Here is a 20,261-nt window from a genome sequence, read left to right as displayed (position 1 = left end):
ATAGCCTAAGATACTTCAGCTCTGGATCTGCAACATTCCAACTTCCCATACTGTGATGTTCTAGTCAATTAATCCATTTGTAGACTCTTTAGCATAGGTGTGGCTTGGAGGTTTGGGGGTGGGGTGCTTCAGACTGTGTGGAGATAGGAAAGTGCAGGAAACAGAACAGAGAGGTACCGTCTCTTACAGGTATGTGATACCATCGTTTAGACCAGGCGATGGGAGGAACTACCCCCGCCCCATCCCCACACAAAGCAATTAGAGAACAAAGTAAGAGATAATAATTACATGCAAAGCCGTGTGGCATAGGTGGAACACAATTTCAGGGGTTAAAAAAGAAGAGGAGAGGAGGATGGGCTTAGTTTGAGGCAACTTCATTATCACCTTGCAGATCCATTTTAAAAGACAGTCAATTGACAAGAAACATTCCTTAAAGGGCCCCGGAGCAGGGGCTCTCGGAGAGCAGAGAATGGGCTGTGAGCAGTTACATGCACAGTCACTGCTAATTTGCATCGGATCCCAGCTCCAGGAAAATAAACACCTTCTGTCAGTGGCTGCATGGGCTGCATGTGCTCACATGCTGCAGCTGGAGACCCTGGGCCGGGGTGAGTGTCTGGGAGGTGTTCCACTGTCTCCAGAGGCCTCAGCCTGCCTTCCTTTCATTGGCTCTTCAAGCATACTAATGCCTCTCTAATGGTATTAAAAGAAATCTGTTGAGCCTCTTAGGAAGCTGCACAACAGCCAGGCTTAAAATAGCTGCGTTTCTGGCTGGCTTCCTCACGCTCACAAGGCGATTCCTAACCCACTACTGCTCAGAAGTCCAGGCAGGCTCCCAGGCAGGGCTGGCTCCACAGAACTCCCCTGCGCCAGAGGAAAAGGGACCAGGGACAACCCAGGCGTTGACATCACCATGGTGAGGAGCGGAGAGTGGCAGTGAGGAGCCTCCAGGCCACTGCATGGTTCTTAGCTCCGGGACTAGGGCCCTGGGGCCAGCATGGGATGGGTACTGCAAGGTAGACTTCCAGGACAGACCCCCTTCCTCCAGTGGACCCAATTTCCTGTACTTTTCTGTGCTGATCCCCAAGTTTTAGATTGTTTCAGTAAGTTTATACTTGACTTCACTGCCCACTCTTGTGTGTATGTGTGTGTGTGTGAGAGAGAGAGACAGAGACAGAGACAGAGACACACAGAGACAGAGACAGAAATAGAGACAGAGACACACACACAGAAAGCAACAGAAGCAGATGGTAGATGTTTTTTTCAACTGCTCTCCACCTTGTGTTTTGGAGTCAGGATACCCTGTCTCACTGAACCCAGAGCTTGCTGGTCCAGTAAGCCTTAGGAATCCTCTGTCTCCACCTCCCCAGCTCTGGGATTGGAAGCGTGCGCCACAACGCCCAGCTTTTTTTAAAGCGCTGTATTAGTTTCTTCTTCTGTTGCTGTAATAAAATCAACGTGAAGGAGACGGGTTTCTTGGGCTCACAACCCCAGGTTACAGAGCACCATGGCAGGGGGGGTCACAGCAGCAGGGGCCTGAGGGGACTTGTCTCATAGCCCCGACAGTCTAAAGAACAATGGACTAATGCACGTGTGCTGGCATTCAGCTCATTGTCTCCCCTCTTACACAATCTGGGGTCCCCTGCCCAGAGAACGGGGGCGGGCACCCACAATGTTAGAGTCTTCAAACCCCAACGACTGTAGTCAAGACAATCCCCCACAGACATATCCGCATGCCAACCTCATCTAAACAATTGCTCATCGAGACTCTTGCCAAATGATTCTGGACTGTGTCGAGCTGACAATGAAAACCGACCAACTATGTGGATTCTGGGCAACTGAACTCAGGTTCTCGGGAGTGCAAACACATTACCAATCGTGATGGCTATACTTGGTTGTCAACTTGACTACATCTGGAATTAATGAAAACCCAAGTGGCCGAGCACCCCTGTGAGGGATTTTTTCTTAAATCATTTGAAGTGGGATGACCCACTTTTAATCTGAATCTTTTGAGATGGGAAGATCCACCTTAAATCTGGGCCACACCTCCTGCTGGCAGCCTGTATAAAGGACATGGAAGAAGGAAGCTTGCTCTCTTTGTCTGCTTGTGCTAGCTGTTGCTGACAAGTCCATTCTTTCACTGGCATTAGAGCCTACTTCTTTGGGATTCTGGCATATACTGAAGACGAGCTGAGCCAGCCAGCCTCTTGGTCTGAACAACTACAGAGTTCTTGGACCATCCATTTGTAGACAGTTGTTGTTGGACTAGCTGGAAGACAGCCTATGAGCCATTCTACTAAATCCCATATCTACATATACACATACATATATATTATAAGTTCTGTTCCTCTAGGGAACCCTGACTAATATACCAATGGACCTTTCTTCCAGCCCCCACTCTTTATAAGTTGGCTTGAAATACTACTTCAATCAGAGTGAAACCAGAGCCTCTACTGGGAAGGACGACCATCTGAGGTAGTCATGTAGGGGTCAGCCCTCACATCCCTGTCCAGAGGAGAGAAGAAAAGAAGCTGGGAAGGCCCACAGATCCTCAGTGGTCAGCACTGACAGCCCCTAGGGGAATCCTGGTTGCCCACCCCACATCACCAGGGCCCATCTGGAAATTCCTACACTGAGGTGAGAGTCCCTATGAGGCCACTTCCAGGAGCCATGTTTTTTCCTAGGGTGAGAACTTACACAGGGGGTGAAGAGCCCCGCATCTAGGAACACTGAAGGGTCCAACATCCGTGTCAGCAGTCTGTGGACTTTTTCCTTTCACAGTTAGATCTGGCAAGCTCTACAGATGGAGTCGGGTGTGGAGCGGGACAGGGAGGCTGGGAGCCTGTGCTTTGCAGGCTCCCACGAAAGCGCTCATTCCTGTGCCTACCCATTGTGCAGCCATAGGTCCGGACAGGGATGTGAGGGCTGACCCCTACATGACTACCTCACCGGAGACGGACCCCCAGGAGAAAGCAAGGAATGGTGCGCGGAGGGGGACCACAGCGCTACCCAAGCCTGGGTCACTGCGGCCTCACCACTGAGGGTGCACTCGATGGGGGTGCACTGAGGGCGCCGATCATGTGGCGGGCATCCGTGTCTCTCCTTCAGGATGACCGATGCCGTGTCTCATGACGTCACACTTCTCCCTGCCGACTGTAATGGCGGGGCTGTGCTGCCTCAGTTTCTCCTGCTGTTATGGTGTAAATGTGAAATGTCCTCACAGGCCCCTGCATTTGAACACGCGTTCCCCAGCTGGTGTAGCTATTTGGGGAGGTTGAGGGCCCTTGGGAAGGCAGAGTCTAGCTTGGAAGTAGACCTCTGACAGGCAGGCCTTGCCGTTTATAGGCAGGACTTGTTTCCTCACCCTGGGAGATGTGAAAAGGCGGCTGGCCACTGTATCGACCCCCGTCTCCACGCCTCCTCCACTGTGATGAACTGTATCATCAAGCCTTACCCCCAGCTGGGCAGTGGTGGCGCAGGCCTTTAATCCCCGCACTCAGGAAGTAGAGGCAGGAGGATCTCTGTGAGTTCAAGGCCAGCCTGGGCTACAGAGCAAGTTCCAGGACAGGCAGGGCTACACAGAGAAAGCCTGTCTCAACAAAACAAAACAAAAACAAACAACAACAAAAACCTCACCCCCAAGGACACCCATTCCCTTCAGGGGCTCCTTGTCGGCTTTTGGGTCCCAGCCATGAGAAAAGAAACTGATACTGCCATCCCTATTCTGCTCTGCTCCAGGATTGGTCTTCAGGTCTGTTTCATCCCTGCTCAGTACCCAACAAGGGATCCCCAGTGCTCTCCAGGAGCCCTGAAATCTACCTTACACAACTACCTGCCTCCTCTGTAGACCAGGCACTCTGATGGGTACCTTCCAGCATCTTGCAGAACTCAGGAGTATGGGAAGCTTTACCGAGAACTAGGCTGGGAGCCCCGGATGCACAGATGCAGACACTGTGTGGCAGAGACATGATCCCACGGTGGCAGGTGCCTAAGCTGCCACTCACTGCTGCGCCTGAACTGCGGCCGCTCTGGAGTGGGAGTGAGCCCCGCCTCTTACCCGCCTGCCTCTTTCCCCCACTGCCTCGGCTTCTAGGACCTTTCTTCTGTGCCATACCTGTCATCAGTGTGGGGACTTCACCACGCCAACATTCAGGTGCTGAGGGGACCCAATGCTGTGCTCAGCTCTGCTTCCCATGGTAATCTGTATCTATTCCATGGTAATGGATCGTGTCTCCTCTCCAAAGGGGTGAGGATGAACTCCAGGAAGCCTCAATGGGGGTGCATTCCGGAGGGTGGGTCAGAGGCTACTTGGATTTTCCCTCGGGGTTATACCTTCCTTCCTGCGAAACCACTTAGTTTACAAAGGAAATTGGTCACAAGACAGAGAGATCTCTGATTGTCTCCGGGGAAGCCTTAGGGGTTTAGAGCTAGGCTGCCCTGGACACTAAGGTTAAAATCCCACCAAGGACAAGCACAGCTCACGAGGAACAAGGCATCATCTTCAGGACTCACGGCAGGGTAACTTACATCACAGGACAGTTAGGGCAAAGGCAGAAATTATTTAATCAGAAGCTCTGTGTGTTAGTAAAAGGCTCTGGCTGTCTGGGACACACACCGCACCACACACCACATACCACACCACACACCACACACACACACACACACACACACACACACATTGCACCACACACCACATACCACACACCACACACACACACCAAACACACACACACACACACACCACACACACACACACACACACACACACACCGCACCACACACCACACACACACACACACACACACACACACACACACACACACACCGCACCACATACCACACACATACCACACACCACACACATACACACACACACACACACACCAAACACACACACACATCACACCACACACACCACACACACACATCGCACCACACACCACACACACCACACACACACATCGCACCACATACCACACACACATCACATACCACACACCACACACACACACACACACACACACACACACACACCAAACACACACACACACACCGCACCACACACCACATACCACACCACACACACACACCAAACACACACACACACACACACACACACACACACACCGCACCACACACCACACACACATCACATACCACACAACACACACACACACACACGTTTTGAGATGTGGTCATTCAAATAGGGAAAAAAAAAATAAAAGAATGAAATCACAGACTTAGACATTCCGCATCTATCTCCAGGTCTGACCGGAGCCTGAAGAACATTCTGGCTGTTGTCAAATTAAAATGCCTGTGAGCTCCACCTCCTGCTGTAATGGTTGGAAACGCAATTCAGCTGTTTGCCCGGGCCTCGGAACGGTCCTACCTCCCATTCTGCTGATGAAATGAACTCAAAGATTAGATGGTCGGGCTTGGGAACTAAATGCAGGAAACACAGAGGGCTTAGAGGAGAAGCCCATGAAGGCAATTTCTCCGAGTCAGTCACTCTGCTGTTTTATGTGTTTCCTCTCCTGGAGCCTCCGGCCAGGCTCTGCAACCCCCCCCTCAACCCACCCCTTTCCCAAGGTGATGGAGGCTCCGGGGTCAGAGGAGGGGTTTTCCTGCTCTTCCCTGAGCTCTTCTCAGGACAGGCTTAACCGCTCTGCTAGCCAGCCTCTCCTTCTGGTTAAGACACAGCAAGATGTTGCTGCTGAAGCCTCTGCTCAAAGGAACAATGAATATTTCCCATGCAATCATGCATGCATGTGTACATGTCATTTGTGTTTGTAATGTGGTATGTGTGTGTGGTGTGGTGTGTGTGGGGTATGTGGGGGCATGTGTGTGTGGGGGGGTGTGGGAGTGTGTGGGGTGTGTATGTGTGTGTTGTGTGTAGGGTGTGTGTGGTGTGGTATATGTAGGGGGTATGTATGTGTGTGGTGTGTGTGTGTGCGTGGTGGGGTGTTTGCAGGGGTTATGTGTGTGTGTGGTGTGTGTGTGTGTGGTGTATGTGTGTGTGGTGTGTGTGTGTTGTGTATAGGGTGTGTGTGTGGTGGGGTGTTTGCAGGGGGTATGTGTGTGTGTGGTGTGTGTGTGGTGTGTGTGGTGTGTGTGTGTGTGTGGTGGTGTGTGTGTGTGTGGTATGTGTAGGGGGTATGTGTGTGTGGTGTGTGTGTGTGGTGGGGTGTTTGCAGGGGGTATGTGTGTGTGTGGTGTGTGTATGTGTGGTGGTGTGTGTGTGTGGTATATGTATGGTGCATGTGTATGTGTGGTATGTGTAGGGGGTATGTGCATGTGGTGTATGTGTGTGTGGTGTGTGTGTGTAGGGGGTATGTGTGCATGGTGCGTGTGTATGTGTGGTGTGGTATGTGTAGGGTGTGTGTGTGTGTGGTGTGTGACACAGCATGCCTGTGAAGGTCTTGTTTGCAGCAGGAGCTCTTGCTGGCCACTGTGTATCCCAGGCTAGGAGGCCCACGAGCCTCTGGGATTGTCTTGTCTCACCTGATGCAGGACAGCTGGAATTACAGACTCCAGGGACCACCTCGACATTTGTGTGGTTCTCGGGAACTGAACTCAGGTCCTCACGCTTGCGCAGCAAGCCCCTTACTCACTGGGCTGCTGTCTGTCTGCTCTGCTAATGCTTTCAGTAAAGCAAGTAATCGTTTACGCGGCGTCTGCTGGGCACTAGAAGCCCCTTTGTATGTTTATGTCAGTGTGTGAGGGGGTTTCATCTTCACAAATGAGGAAACTGAGCCACAGAGGGGTTACAGGACTTACATGCAACCTGGACTAGGGTAGAGGTCACACAGGAAGGGCCGTAGGTCCTAAATCTGACCTGCTAGCCTTTCCTTGATCTTATAAAAAGACTGGACACCTTTTTTTTTTTTTTTTTAAGAAAGAAAGTGCAGTCCTGTAAAGCGACTTCGCAGACTTACTTCTTTTGCATATCTAAAGGTCTCCCAGAATAAAACACGGAGACACATTCCCTTTAGCGTCTGAAATGCTTCTCGTTACCCCTCGCCCTCGCGTTTGTATAATGGCTGCACGCTCCTCTAATCCATGACCCACATTTGCCTTGCTACTCCCTGTTGTTGGATATTGACCTTGTCCCAATTCTTCAAAATAAAAATAAATCACGCTTCGATGAGCGTCTTTGCTGTGCACATCTCCCTATATTTTCAAGGATGGATGGAACAGACTTCTTATGGCTGGAACAATCTACAGAATCAACATAGATGACTCCTGGGCTACTTACCCACTTTCAGGACATGGTGGTTTACTTTATACACGGAAACTGAATGATACAAACAAGACCGAGGAAAAGAGAACACTGGGAACCAATGTCACTTAAGGAAATGAATACAAAAATTTTAATGGAAATACTTAGCCAAATGAATTGTGAATTGCATGTAAGAACATGTAATAGGCATGTAGGTTTTGCCCTAGGAAATCGAGGACTTCACAACCTATAGATTAAAGGCCAATGTGGCAGTGGCTTAGATTAAAATCACCATTTAATATTCAACAACTGTTCCTGAGAAAGAGTCTTGCTTAGGAAATTTGTAGGAATAATTAAGGCTTAAAAGAGAAATAGGAAGAGGACCTGATGGTGTTCCTGTCATCTATCTTGGAGGTTTGAATATGACTTCCAATAATAATACTAACGTGAAGATGCTGTAACTTTAAAAGATAAGATTATCTTTGTGATTAGAGAATATTATTTCAAGTTTAAAAAGTTCCCAAACTCAGCAAGACAAAAGCGGTCAAGTTTTCAGAAAAGTTGTAAAAGTATACAGAAGCCCTGTCTTTATATATGCCTATAGATATATGAAATTCTAGTTGCTTTCTATATGTAATGATTCACAATAGTGACAACTGCATCCCTTATAACATTTGTTTTATAATAAGAAATGTATATGACTAAACAATCATGTTGACACATTACAAGAGAACCCTGGGGCATTGAGAGTGGAACCCTGCCTCACAGGATCCAAGATTCCACAGGAGTTTCTCCTCCTCACACAGAAAGTTCAACCCAAACCTCACTTTCACACAGAGAAACATTCCTTAGGTTGAGAGTGGAAATGTCTTGGAGGCTGAGGAAGTTTGCAGAGGAAGAGTGAGGACCTCAGGCGCCCTGCCCTGGTTCCGTGCTGGAGCTCTAGAGGGTGGAGACAGGATTTAAGGAAGTACAAGAGTAGCGTAGAAGGGATGGGGGGGGGGGCAACTGGATGGCAAAGGAGCAGTACTTGCGAATACACCAACAGTAGAAGACGTTGATTATTCCCAGGGGACAGAAGGACGTTGGTGCCTAACTTGTGAATAAATCAGTGAACAGCTGGAAAGGTGTAGGAAAAGCTGGAAAAGCTCTTCCAGCACAGGGAGGAATTGGTTGCTGTTCTTTTTACATAAGATCAAGATGAAAAAAAAAAAAAACCATACAAGCAAAAAGCCAGTGCTCTGACCACAGACATCACAAGCGGCAGGTCGAATACGGTACAACTGGTCAACAGATGGAGTGTGAACCACTAATATACAGGCAAAAGTGTCTGCAAGAGAGAACTATACAAAGCATAGGAACACTTAGTCCTCAAGAATAAACACCCAGTGGCCAAAGGAAGTGAAAAGTGTGAATGATGTGTAACAGGAACAGAAACCCAGATGAGCAGTAGATACTCATTATCACCCGTCAGATCAGCAAGGCAATATTAATATTCCTTTTTGGGTGAAGATGTAAATACATAGGCAAACCCTGTGACACATTTCAGAAGAAAAATGAACCATCCGCACTGCAGCTTTAAATACACCCGACCTTTCTCAAGGAAGTCCTCCAGTAAGAATTTATCTCTGAAACACTCAAAGCGTTCAGAGTCTTATTATTAATGCCCACATACACTGATATATATGCAGAATTTTTTAACTGTGAGGACTTTGAGAAATTCATTGCTCCTCTACCAGAGGGCAGATGATGAATTCTGCTGCTGCTGCTGTATGCGGGCATTTCCCGCGTTGCTGATAAGAATGGAATGGGCCTACACTGTACTGAGAAGCAAATGACTGCAGCCGAGATTCAAGTCACAGCTGGGAAGATGTCTGACCACTCGCGTGTTCAGAGAATTCACATCCCTGACGATTGTTCACACTTTTGCACACTACTGAGCCGTGCCCATTGTGCGTCACAAGAAGGCTACACACCAAAAGAATGGCAAAATTCCAGGGCTGTGCACGTGATGCGTGATGCTAGGAGTTCACAGGAGTTGGGGGGATTCAAAAGAGAGATCGGCGTCTTGCTTTTTAAAGATGACGATTTGTTTTTCATTGTGTGCGTGTGTGGAGGGGGGTATGTGCTCATGGGGGCAGGTGTCTATAGAAGCAGAACAGGGTGTCAGATCCCCTGGAGGTACAGGCAGCTGTGAAGGGCCCCCAGTGAGCCAATCTCTCCAGTCCCCAAATAGTTACCTATTTATTTTATGGGTGTTTTGTCTGCATGCATATTACATGTGTGCAACGCCTGAGGAGGCCAAAAGTGGATAGTGGATCCCCCGAAACTGGAGTTACAGACCACTGTGATCAGCTCCGTGGGTGCTGGGAATCAAACTCAGGTCCTCCGGAAAAGCAGCCAGGGCTCTTCACCACGGAACCATCTCCCCAGCCCAGAGTCGCAAACGAACTTCTTAATCTTCCGTGATGTTTGATGGTTATTTATGAGTAGACATTTCTCTTGTAGCGACACACACACCACACGGTGGTTAACACTTTTCAAACAAACACGTCAAAGGGCTAAAGGTTTTCGGCGGCAGCAGATGCATGGGGCCACACTCCTTTAGCCGCCTTCTGGTTAGGATGGATGAGCGCATAACCGGATGAGAGCCTGAGGCCGGGTTCTCCAGCTGCTCTGTAGGCAGTGCATGGCTCTCCGGGGTGATTCATTCCCAACCCTTCCGCCTCTTCCCCACTGTCCTCCCACCTTGGGTCTTCCCTGCTGCTGACTGACCTCTGACCTGCTCCTGGGGATGAGAATCGAACCCATCAACAGCCAAAGTGGTCCCCACCGGCCAGTCCTGCTGCTGATGGCCGGCAGCACCACATGCGGTTCAGAGACAAAGAATCCTGAAATGCAGGGTCCCATGCACACAGGGGGGTTGGCAGCTCCCGGGACACTTCCTGCATGACAGTGTACGTTCATCCTGCCCTTCTCTCTGCTCTTCCTTCCTCTAGCTCCTCCTCCAGGACTGTTTCGATCTTTTCCTTCATCGCTCGTCTAGCTAGTCATGTAGTTGCTCGCTCTCCGGTTGCCTAAACGCTCCCTCCACTCCCCTCCAGTGGAAAGGTCAGGTGGGAAGGAAGATGCTCTGAGACGTACTCATTCCCCTCACTTTGTCAGACTGTGCAAATAACAGACCTCAAGAAATTGGAATGTCCAACGGGTACTTCCTGCCGGGAGAAGGAAAGCGCTCAGCCCTGGTGCCCGTCAGCCAGGGGGGCAGCTTGTCTCCCCGAAAGGGGCTTGACACAGCTGTGCCACTGGTCTGAACATCTTGCAGCAGGAGACTGAAGTTGAGACGGCGATGGATGAGTGACGGAGAAGACCACCACGCCTTGACTGAGATGGCTTAGTTATGCCTTCTAATTCGGGCCCAAACTTTGTGTCAGGGCCTGGAAGATGGGTTTGAGAGTCATTGGACCTCTTTATTTGTTCTTCTTCTTCCCAATGTGGCCACATTGAACGAATCCTTTTCTGCTTTTTGCTATGACTTATCCGGGTAATTGGCCTATGAGGATGGGGGGGCTGAGTCTGGCTTGGTAGTGCTGCTGGTGCCCCCAGACTCGGATCTCAAAGATCCTCGCTCGCCGATAGGGCCCAGTGGCCAACCCTGCTCACTCGGCATCAGCTGAGCTGAGCAGCTTTGCGCCCTGTGGTAAACGTCAGGTCAGTCAGTGAAATGATTCCTGGTGATATTCTGCTGTACTCACAGACCAGTACCTAGACCAGCTGTCATCAGAGGGGCACCACCAGAGCAGATGCAGAGACCCACAGCCAAACACTAGGTGGAGCCAGGAGAACCACACAGAAGAGGGGTGGGGGAAGGTTGTAGGAGCCAGAGGGGTCGAGGACATGGTCCACAGAATCAACTAACCTGGGCTGCTAGGGACTCTCAAAGACTGGAGCGGCACTCATGGGGCCTGTATGGGTCTGAGCTATTTCCTCGTTATATACCTCAGGACTGTGTAGCCTGGTGTTCCTGCGGGACTCCCAGCCGTGGGGCTTTGCCTGCTCTTGGGACCCTTTTCCTCCTACTGGGTGGCCTTGTCCAGCCTTGATATGAGGGTGTGTATCCAGTCTTGTTGCAACTTGGTAGGCCACACTCGGTTGACATCCCTGGGAGGGTTGCTCTTTTCTTTTTTCATGACACAGAGGAAGAGCAGCTATGGGAAGGGAGGAGGAGGAGGGACTGGGAAGAGGGGAGGTAGGGAAACTGCGGTGGAGCTGCAGTGTGTGAGAGAAGAATAAAAGAAAAGAAAAAAAAGCCAGCTCAGTCCCACAGCCTCCCCAGATACCCTCCCCACGGTCCCAGGTCTCTCCCCAGGGCCCTCCTGGAGGATAAGACAGCCTGTCATAAAACCCAGGTCTTCCCTGGCTCCTGGTACCTAGTTTGGATCTGGAGCCAGGAGCCATGTAACCCAAACACAGATCAAAGCCCAGTGCTCCAAAGCTCCCTTTAGAGTCCCGGCCTGGCCTGGAGCCCATTAGCTCTCTAGGCCATAAATGACGTGTTTTAGTTTTAAAGTCTTTCTCGATTTCCTTTGGGAAATGTGAACCTCTGTGAATCTAGCACCTGTCTCACCGTGATTGGGCTTCCCTGCCTGCCAGAGCCTGGCAGACACAGGCCGGAGTCCCGGGGCAAGCTAGTGCAGTCTTCCACACCGGTGATCCTATGCCCCCCCTGTCCATCACAGATCCCACGTCTTCAGATCCCACGTCTTCAGACCCCACGTCTTCAGACCCCACATCTGCACCCCCCGCTTCAGGCGCCCTGCTCGCTCTCTTGTTCACTGTAAGAGTGCTGCCGGCCGGTGGGAATGCGCTCTTCAGAGGCAGGAGTGAGAAGGTCCTTTGAGGCTCAGTCGGTTTGGGGTTTTTGTTGGTCTTGTTTTGAGTTTTATCTGTCTAGTTCTCTCCCTTCATTTTAGTCTTTCTTTATTTTATTACTGTTTTTGCAGAGCTTGGACTGGAACCCAGGGCTTTATGAATTCGAGTTCCTCGACCACTGGGCTGTGTCCTCACTGGGCCCTTTTGCATTCGTTTTAAACAAGGAAAATGTATTTTTTTTTTTTTCATGAGTAAAGGTATTCAGTCAGTTAGAAAAGCCCTTCCCCGGCACCACAGAAGCTGGCTACATGTAGAGTTTGAGGCTAGCCTAGGCTATGTGAGGCCCGGTCACTGTCTACTCCATGCACATTTTTTTAATAGCACAAGAATATGAACCAGTATATAAATGCTTTTTGTGCACACTGTATAGAGAGTTGGAGAAAGTTAAAGAGGGGCTCTTGTGGAAAAAGCCGACCTAGACACTCACAGACCAGTTTGTATTCCCTCCCGGGCTGGTGGGTGACGGTGGCAACATTATCAGGAATCCATGCTGTCACGAGGGGGACGCCAGGGCCCAGGCTCCTCATCCCCAAAGCTGAGTTAATTACACGTGCTCATCCGTTTGAAGACGTCATCTCTCAGCTCCACAGTCACTGAACAATGCCTGGTGGTAGTTAACAGACCAAACCACCCCAGTGGTTACCAGCACACCAGAACGTCTGGACAAGACCTAACACTGTGGCAAAGGTGTGTCCTTAGAAACACCCACGAGAGCAGGGCAGTGGTGGCGCACGCCTTTAATCCCAGCACGCGGGAGGCAGAGGCAGGTGGATCTCTGTGAGTTTGAGGCCAGCCTGGGCTACAGAGTAACCGGGTTCCAGGAAGGGCGCAAAGCTACACAGAGAAACCCTGTCTTGAAAAAACAAACAAACAAACCAAAAAACCAAAACCAAAACAAAACAAACAAACAAACAAACAAACAAACCACCCATGAGGTGGTCAGTGGTCAGCACTATGTGCAAAGGAACAAGATCCAGAGGGAAACTGAGGCACTGTCCCCACACGTTAGCGCCTTGTCTCATTATTGTTGTCAATAACCTGCCCAAAGAAACCTGAAGAAGGTTGATCCGGGCTTGTGGTTCCAGGGCACAGATGTGACATCAGAGGCTTGAGGCAGCTGTCACGCTGTGTCCTAAGTCAGGAAGCAAGAGAGATGAATGCTGACACTCAGCTCAGCTTCCTTCCTTCCGTCCTTCCTTCCTTCCTTCCTTCCTTCCTTCCTTCCTTCCTTCCTTCCTTCCTTCCTTCCTTCCTTCCTTCTTTTCTCCTCCCTTCCTTCCTTCCTTTCTTTCTTTCTTCCTTCTTTTCTCCTTCCTTCCTTCCTTCCTTCCGCCCTTCCTTCCATCCTTCCTTCCTTCCTTCCGCCCTTCCTCCCTCCCTCCCTCCCTCCCTCCCTCCCTCCCTCCCTTCCTTCCTTCCTTCCTTCCTTCCTCCCGTCCTTCCTTCCTTCTTTTCTCCTTCCGTCCTTCCTTCTTTCTTTTCTTTCTTTCTTTTTACTCAGTTTGAAACCTCAGGCCACTGGTTTTAGAGTGGTCTAGTTACCTCAGTTAACCTAATCTACAAAATCCTTCACGGACACCTGCCCAGAAATGTGTCCCCTAGCCGATTCTAGATGCTGTCAAGTTGCTAATTGAAACGAACCACCAAATCATGGAGTACTTCATGAAGGGACTCTGGCCTGCTCTGGCAGCCATGCCCTTCTCCCCCATCCCCTCTGCCTTGCTAAAAACTGATGGCATTCCTAAAGCCAGCCACCAAGGTCTAGTCTTTATTTGGCCACTTCCTCCTCTGGAGGCTGACGACCAAGGTCCAAGGTCTGGCTATCAAAGTATTGAAGTTCAGAAATCAGAAGCCCCCTTTGGCTTACCTAATTAACTTGCCCGAATTAAAATTAGACACCTCATTCTAACACAGGGTTTCCCCTTGTACCTTTATAAACTGCTGGACTGCCATTTTCCCATGGGCCACATCTGTCTCCTCTCTGTCCAGAGGCAGTCCTTTGCTTGCCCACCCCCTCCCCACAGCCAGGACACATACCCCTTCCCCATCTCCTTGGCTCCCTTCCCCTTCTCCCTCATCCTCTGTCCCCTGTCTTTGTCTCTTATTCCCTGCTCTCTGTCCCTCTGGGGCAAATAAACCTCCTTTATGATGAGGACTTGGTCTTGGAGTCCTGAGCCAATATTGAGCCTTTCACTTTGGATATGAGGATAGCTTGAGTGTTTGAGAAAGATGGCATGTTGCTTACTGCTTTGTGTTGGATTTGGGGTTGATGTTTTATGTAGGACAAGTCCTACTTCCAGGGCGTGTGTGCACGCACGCACTCACGCACGCACGCGCGCGCGCGCGCGCGCGCGCACACACACACACTGGGGGGCATCCCCAGGGACTCCTGAAGGCTAGTCAAGCACTCTGACCCTGAACCACACACCCCTAGTCCAATGTAGCCTCTCTTAATCTTTTAAAAGCTTTATGGGAAGCCTCTCTCCCAAGCCTCTGAGGGGGAAACATCATTTTAGAATGGACGTGCGCTTGCAATCCTCAGCACCACACCACGAGACGCGTGACTCTGTATTGTCACACTGACTGACGCAGAGTTTCGGCAGCAGAGGAAATGAAGATTATGCAGATGAGTCCCATAAACGAATTCCTGTCACTTTGCTCGTCTTGTGGAGACTGGCCCACAGTCGCTACGGCAGCCATGCTGTGCATCTGTAGATGCATCCAGGATAAATATTTAAACTATAGCTTGAATTGTCCATGGTAGCATTAAATTAAAGTCATTACCTTCAGGGAATGTACTTCTGAAAGGCTCAGAGTCCCTCAGCTGCAAGGCGACGCAGTGGCTCATAGTCAACACCCGCTCTCCCTTTTTATTTAAGTATACAAAATGCACTAAGGCCCCAAGACGTGCACACCCTGCCGCATGGGAATCAGAAGCCCCTCACTCAGCCACCTCACGATGTCACAGACTGTGATATTTCTGTCATCCCCATTCAGATTATATTAAAATTTTGAGCACATATTTTCTGTCAAGGAAAGTATTATTTTACAAGATTATTCCCTATTTCCACATAGAGAGACGTCAGGCGTCGCTAATATAATTCCCAGATAATTGCAGGAAGCATCCTCGGGCTGCAGCATGGGACAGTCGGCTCAGTATATCCTTGGGTAAGCAGGCTTAGTTTGGGTTGTTTTACCCAGGCGTCTGAGATGTCACCCTGCTCAGGGACTGACGGTCTGGAAAGCCAACTCAACGCACGCGTTGTGTATGCTACACAGGTGCTCTTTACCCATGGAGCTTGCTCGCCGCTGGAGATTTCTGTTTTCTCTCTTTCTTCCTCCCTCCTCTTAGTTACTTCAAACTCACAAAAACCAAAAAGCTTAACAAACAATGAGATATGCCTACTTCTTTGACTTCTTAATACAGAGCTTATGGAAAGGCCCTCTCCTGGGGCCCAGGCTCCCTGACTCCAACAGAACTCAGGACATAGTCTATACTTGTGGTAAGAGCCCTGATTTCTTAATTTGCGCCCACTTTCATAGCTCCGTGTTTACCGTCAGCATCCCCACCCCATCTTGTTAGGAAGGCACTGCCCATCACATCTCAGACCCCTCTCTCTGGCCCTCTGGCCCTTCCCCCTCCCCTCCCCTCCCCCTTTCCCTGTATGTCTCCTTCTCTTCGTCATCCTTCTGTCCCGTCCCCCCCCCCCCCCCCGGTCATCTCTGTTTATCTACACGACTCTCTTCTGTCCAACTTCCTATGCTTCTAGCCCTCGCTCCCCTCCATCTTTGTTCTCTGTGTCCGATTTTTGAAATAGTCTCACTGGATAGTCCAGAATGCCTTCAGATTCCCAATCTTCTATCTTTTCTCGGCCCCCCAAGCCCAGAATTATAGGCTTGCACCACAGTTCCTGGGTCGTATTATGACCATTATTCTTAAATTAACTTATTTGTGTATTATTTGTGTGTGGGGGTCTACTCCTGTGATGAAGGAAGGCATGTGCATCCACGGTGAGTGTGTGGATCATAGGACAACTTTTGGGAGTTGATTCTCACCTTACACCTTGTTGCAGCAGGTCTCTCTTGTTTCTGCTGAGCAGACTACTCCAGAGTAACTGAGTATCTCCCGTCTCTGCCTCCCAGTGTTGGGATTATATGGACACCACATTATCTAACCCTGTAGAGAGGCTTCAGGGATGGAACTCAGGTCGTCATCTGACGACACCACCACCACCACGCATATTCTAATCACTTTTGAAGAGTTGATTCAAGATACCATGGGATTTGGGCTAACAGTCACAATCCAAGTCTACTGAACATTGAGAAAGAAATCACAATGTGCTCAACTTATTTTCTCTTTTTGACTAATTGAAACTCTTAACCACATTCTGATTTAAATAAAGAAACAGCAACAATAAACAGCAACAGCAAATCCAACAGCTCTTGACCCCTTCCTCTGAATTATTTACTGTGTCTTTTGCCCATGGTGTTAATGATGGCTGAAGCAGAGAAGCTACCGTAACTTCTAAGATTCTAAGACCTTATGGAAAAACATCCAAGTACTACTGATTGTTGCTTGCGACATGTTGGAGACTTCAGTAGCTTTCAGTGATGGTGCATCAGGGGTATGATGGTAGGTCAGGGGTACTCTCCCTCATGATGAGATTAGAGTCCTTTTAAAATATCCCCAGGGGACTCCACGTGAGGACACAGAGGCAAGACCTATCGCAATCAGGACTACAGACACCAGAGCTGACGGCACACATCTTGAACTTCTGGGTCCCCAAATTGTGAGCAATTAATCTTTGTTTGTAAGTTACCCCCAAATATTTTATTATAGTTCCTCAAATGAACAGTATGTTTCAAGTCCTCCTAGCTCTTACCCACCTGTACCTACCTGTACGGCTATAGACAGAACAACCCATAAAAATCACCAACTTTCTGAATTGTCTCCATTTAGAATCCAGAAGTCAGCATTTGGGGGATCCTGAGAGCCAAGTCCCTCTTTCAGGACTGGGAATGTCAAATATCTGTGAATGCCCACCCCCAGTTCAATACTTGCATTATATTACACTTTCTCACTCCCAAATCAACTCAATTTGGCAAGACACTTTACAAACAGATTGTAGAAGGCATCAAGTCTAATGCCAGTGTTGAGAATGTACATTGTTTCATAAGCCAATGACAGAAGAACATGCCTCTCTCATTAGGGAAAAACAAAGTGCCAAAGAAAGGAATTTACACAAGTATTATGTCTGGGTTTCTTAACCCCCCAAAAGGCTGAACTTCCCGGGCAAGGACTCCTCCCACAGCCAGGTTTTGATTGTGTCAGTTACACAACTATTCCTCCAGCAACCCCTCGCCTATGGAATCGCCACGGGTACACCCGGAGTTAACGCATGCTAAGTTGTACACGCCATTTCCAAAGAGATCTAAAATCTACATTTCTTCCCTTCAAAACCGTGAGAGCAGATGCTAGTGGTAACTTCGGAGATAACTACTTTCTTAAAACTGTCTTCCCCCAGCTCCCCCGGGTCACGGCAGTAGGGCTTAGTCTCAGGGGCCCGTCTGTTCTCATGGGGGTGTTGTTTTCCACCATCACCCAGGTATCCAGCGCTGACTGAGCTCCGAGTTCATGTGAAAAGACAGTCTGTTTTGAAAACTACAATTAATAATTAACCCTTGTCCCTTAAAGTGTTCAATAGTGCCACAGAGAAACAGATGGCCACTAAGTGTGGTGGTCCCTTCTTAGTCCAGGTCCTTGTTGGTGTGAAGCTGATCTTTTATTTGTGTGTGTGTGTTGTGTGTGTGTGTGTGTGTGTGTGTGTGTTTTGTGTGTGTGTGTGTGTGTGTACTCATGGGGGTAGTGCATATGTATGTGTGTGCATGAGTGTGAAGGTCAGAGAACAGCCTTGGGTGTGATTACTCAGGTCCAGTCTATATTTGTTTGTTTTGTTTTTTTGTTTTTTTGTTTTTTTTTTCTTTTAAGACAGGATCTCTACTGAGCTAGCATTCACCAAGTAGGTTGCCTGACCAGCCCGTCCCTGCAATCCCCCTGTCTCTGCCCCTCACCCCCCAGCACAGGGCTAAGGGCCACCATGTTCTTTAAACACTGTCTCCGGGTTCCCCATGCTTATAAAGCAAGAATGGTGCCATCGGAGCCGTGTCTCCAGCTCTGGAACTGCCCTTGGAAAGGCAGAGTTGACTTCCTCAGTCACCGTCCTGAATGGCAGTGACATCAAGGGGCGCACCCAGGGAAAAGACACCAGGTGGATTCTGTTCTCCGAACAGTGTTTATCCTCCAAGGCCTCAGCACACACTGCAGGAAAGTAACGCTGCTCTGGCCATTTCCAAGCTGTCTCCACACAGTGGGGCTGGGGGTGGGGTGCAAGTCAGCTTAAAGAAGCAGAGGGTGATTCTGGAAAGAGCCCAGGGGGGCTGGGAGGGGCTGCCCCTGGGCACCTCTGCCCATTCTGACGTTGTCTCCGCTTTCTTCTTTGCTAGACAGCCAGACTTTGCCAGTAGCTATCTGGAGCATCGCAGTCTCTATGTGGGCTACTTAAATATTTAAATCGTGTAAGTTTAAACTTCCAGCCCCTTCTCACCCCTCTCCTCCTTTTTGGCAGGCGAGTGGTGGAAAGAGTGATAACAGATCTGTGACACTCAACCCAGGGCTCACAGGGACATGCGTGGTGGGCACAGGGTTCTCTCCTCCTCTGCTTGAGTCTAAGGCTCCCACCTCCCTGATGCGGGCTCTGTCCTTACAAAAGTCTCCCAAACATCGCCAATCAGACAAAACTGCCTTTGCATAGGCAAAGGTGACTTGGACTGCAGAGAGAGAGAGAGAGAGAGAGAGAGAGAGAGAGAGAGAGAGAGAGAGAGAGAGGAGAGCTTGAGCTTCTGCCGAGGGACAGGAGCTATTGGTGTTGCCTGGGACTCCAGCCAATCAGCTGAGATCTTACATCCTTACCCTGTACCCCTCGGTGATAAGCTCAGACCTCAGACCATTGTGTTCCCCTGGACGGGTGCCCACCGCAGGCAACTCTGGCCTTGTTTTTAAAGTAAAGTAACAGGGCGGGGGAATGGAGCTCAGGATAGCCTTTGCTGAGCAAGCACCAATCCTTGGATTCGATCCTTAGCGTCCCAGGAGGTGGGTGTGGCGCAAGATGTCTGCAAAGCCGGTGCGGAGCGGGTGGAGGCAGGAGGATCAGAAGTTCAAGGTCATCGTAGGAGACCGTTTCAAAAATATTAACTAAAAGTAAAGCAACATTTTCTTCCCCAATAGCTGTACAAAAAAAAAAAAAAAAAAAAAAAAACCATGACCCCCTGCCAGGAGCCTCAGCAGGATGTGCACTAACTAACAACGTGAGCTATGCTTTTTCCTGTACATGTTTTTAGTTAACTCAACTAAATGCATTTCTTTTTCTTTAGCGGTGCAGGTTGCTGTGTTAAAAACTAATTCTCAAAACACTTTTGGTAAATTATACCTAACATTAAATGCGTTATTTAATTCTTTTTCTCTTAGACGGTGGTGCCGCACACCCAGGGCCTGGAACAGTCTTGATTTCATCAAGCTTGAGCACTCGATCCACTGCGTGGCTTATGCTCAGGGTTGTGTAGCCAGCCACTTCCAAAACCTTTCTATCAGTTCACCTCATAGAAACCACCTCAACAGCTCTAGACCAGCGTTCCCAACCTCCATCGGGAAACATAGATATTTGCATACGATTCACAACAGTAGCAAAGCAACAGTTACGAGGTAGCAATGAAATACTTTTCCGACTGGGGGTCAGCACACGCGAGGTAAAGGGTCGCAGTGTTAGGAACGTTGAGAACCACCACCAGTAGACAGAAGAAGGGAAAGCGAGCCACAGTGAGTGACCAGGGCAAGGTGTTTGTTATGAACATGAAGGTCTTCCTTTTCTAAAAAAATATTATTTTATGTGTATGGGTGCTTTGCTTGCATATATGTCTACGCATACCTGATACCACATGATGCTCGGTACTGGAGGAATCCAGAAGAGGGTGTTGGTTCACCTGGCACTGGAGTTCCAGACAGTTATGAGCTGCTGTGTGCATGCTGGGAATCAAACCCAGGTCCTCTGGAAGAGCA

This window comes from Peromyscus leucopus, chromosome 19, assembly GCF_004664715.2.
Source record: "Peromyscus leucopus breed LL Stock chromosome 19, UCI_PerLeu_2.1, whole genome shotgun sequence".
Lineage (NCBI taxonomy): Eukaryota > Metazoa > Chordata > Mammalia > Rodentia > Cricetidae > Peromyscus > Peromyscus leucopus.
The sequence above is the reverse complement of the archived record's forward strand: the minus strand, read 5'-3'. Positions refer to the sequence as shown.